At 33.4% G+C, this 2,884-nt stretch overlaps 1 non-coding gene across 1 annotated transcript; it reads left to right on the forward strand.

The window, feature by feature from the left end:
• The first annotated feature begins 838 nt into the window (after positions 1-838).
• LOC114695074 lies at positions 839-1,004 on the forward strand. Its single transcript, XR_003734801.1, has one exon.
• Positions 1,005-2,884: the final 1,880 nt, after the last annotated feature.

Genomic DNA, 2,884 nt, shown 5'->3' on the forward strand with positions numbered 1-2,884 from the left:
AGACAATCACTTATTGATTAAACAGATTTGGACAAGTGCCAACTAATGTGATTTTCAGTTCTATACACTGAAAATCTTAGATATCAATCTCCACAATTCAAAGAGTGGAAGATTTCATTTATCATTGGGGTAACTTACATTTTTAGTTAATAAGTGCTTAAGTTTTGTTATCCTTTCATTCATCTATCATTTTATTTACTTATTTTCTATTGAAAAATCATAACAATATATTCTGATCATGCCTTTCTGTTCCATCAATTCCTCTCAAATCCTCCCCACCTCCCTACCCTACCCATTCAACTCCATACCCTTTATTTATCTCACTTTAGAAAGTAAAATACCAAAACATGAACAAAAATCAACAACAAAACCCAAGAAACACACACACATACACACACACCACAAAAATGGAAACCACAATATATAAGCAAATGACCAATAAGAAAAAAAATAAAAGAAAACCCCAAAGAAAGAAATATGTGTTTAGAATAAAAAAATCTACAAAAATACCATTGAGTTCATTTTGTGTGGGCTAAATACTTTTCAGGGCATGGGGACCACTCTGAAATGTGGTTCATATACCTAATGAAACACCATGGAAGAAAACTAATTTTTCCTTCACCATAGGTTATCAGTTATTTGGTTAGGCAGGTTTTGCCCATGTCCACTTCCTCCTTTCAGGGCTAGGCCCCCACCTGGCTTGAAATAGTGCAGCCTTCTGCTGTCACAGTCTCTATGAAGTCATGTATTTCATATGACCATCAGTCTGTTGTCTCTGGAAGACATGTTTCCTTTGAGTCCTCCACAACATCTAGACTTATCTTCCACATTCATCCCTGAGGCCCAAGGTGAGAAGTTTGATGGAGATAACCCATTTAGGGAATTCCAAATTGACCTAAAGTAATTCCAAGGGGAAAATCTTCCCTGGGTTCAGAATTTGCAGTTAGATGTGAATGAACATCATAACAACTATTTGATGATCATGTATGATACTGAAAACAGGACAAAAGCCTTCTGTTTTGGTATTCTATCCAGACCTAACCCTGTGCTCAAGCTTTACAACTCAAGGTTTGGCTGTATACCCTTCTTTCTCAGCATTTTCAGGATACCTACTTGCATTACCTTATGCCTGTTATCCTTTGTTCTTTCACTACAATCTGTCTGTCAAATGTGTTAAATTCTGTATTGCTTTTAATCTGTGCTTTGCTGTTGTTGTATTATAAGAGATGATGATGATTATTATGATGATGATGATGATATTCTATAGTTTATGGTAATTACAATATGGACTTCTCCAAAGACCTCTAAATTTAAATTTTTGTAATTACCTCTGCTTAAAGATTCATGCTGCCTCTATATTCTCAAGAGATATTAAAATATATTATTCTTTGTCTTCTGCTCCCTTTCTTTGCTAACTTTGCTCAAGAGGATTATTTCTTTTTTTCATTGTCTAAAGTTCTTTGAAGAGTTTCACAAATGTTTAAACACATAACAGCACCACCACAATCCATCAATTAATAAAAAGTTCTCTGTGCAGCATAAAATTTTAGTTAAGACCATGCTTTTCCTACTTAGTGGAAAGAAAGGGTAATGTCCTCTTCCCTGAAAGTCTTCATGATTAGCCTATTGTGTCTCCTTTTATCCAGAAAAATTTTCTGAGGTTCAAACTTTTGTATTCAAATTATGTTACACATCTTTGATATTTTAAAATGTCTCAATTTCAATTATCTATACCAATTTCATGGTCTTTCTTTCTAGAACAAAGAGAAATTCAGTATGTCCTATGACTGGATTATTTGATTATCATACATACAAACACACACACACACACACACACACACACACACACACACACACACACACATTCAGTTTTAAATAAGCTTATATTCAAAGGAACCCCAAATGAATAGAGCTTATAATATTATTTAGTTTCAAGAAAAAAGATAATTTTAGGGGTGGTTGGATAATAGCCCTAATATAGATCCCAGTAAGAGATTGTCTACATTTTATCTCCAACTCAACTTTGTATTCCACGTGATTTTTTTTTTCACTTCTACTATGTTTTTTTTTTTGTGCCTTAATATGATCACATCTACTTCTAGTCAAAAGTGCACAGATGGTATTTTGGCTTTTATGTTTGTGCTTGTGGTCTTTCCTTCTGAGCAGGCATTAGGCAAATTGCTCCTTCACAGAAACCATTACTTTAATTCCTTACTCCTATTTATATCGATCATGAAATAATCAAATTATACCATCAAGTGGACTAAATGTAATTTGTAAAAAAGGCTTCAGACATGCTCAAAATGAGGAGCTGTAATTAGTAAATCTGTAGATCGATGGTATATTTATGTAAAGTTGACTCAAATGGGTTGTTCCATTTTAAAGCATTGATTATACAAGTCCTGTGTCTAATCTGAGCTTATTTCTAGAGCGCTGGAGCCCTGACAAATGCTATGCAAATTCTTCTCAAGCCAGAGATCTTTATTTAATGATGTTCAAGCCATTATGTCACCTGAGGACTTAGGAAGTCAACACAAGCAACACACCGAAGAGAAGTAATGTGAGACATGAACAAAACTTGACTCAATTAATTACTAAAACAAATATGATTATTAGGCATTCAGATATGAAATTGCAGTCATTTTTGATAACTGTTGAACATTTTTAAAATTTTTCTTACACCAATGGTCAGAAAATAGGTCTCATCCTGACAGTTCTAAAAATATGTTGTATCTTTTAAATCTAACAAAAATTAAAAGTATTTTTATCAATAAAAGGCATACTTTAATAAACTTGGCAACTTAAAATTCTTAATAAAACAAATGCAATCTATAGAAATTTAATTCTTTCCAGCCGGAGGTGGTGCACACCTTTAATCCCAGCA

This window comes from Peromyscus leucopus, chromosome 3 (genome assembly GCF_004664715.2).
Source record: "Peromyscus leucopus breed LL Stock chromosome 3, UCI_PerLeu_2.1, whole genome shotgun sequence".
Taxonomy (NCBI): Eukaryota; Metazoa; Chordata; class Mammalia; order Rodentia; family Cricetidae; genus Peromyscus; species Peromyscus leucopus.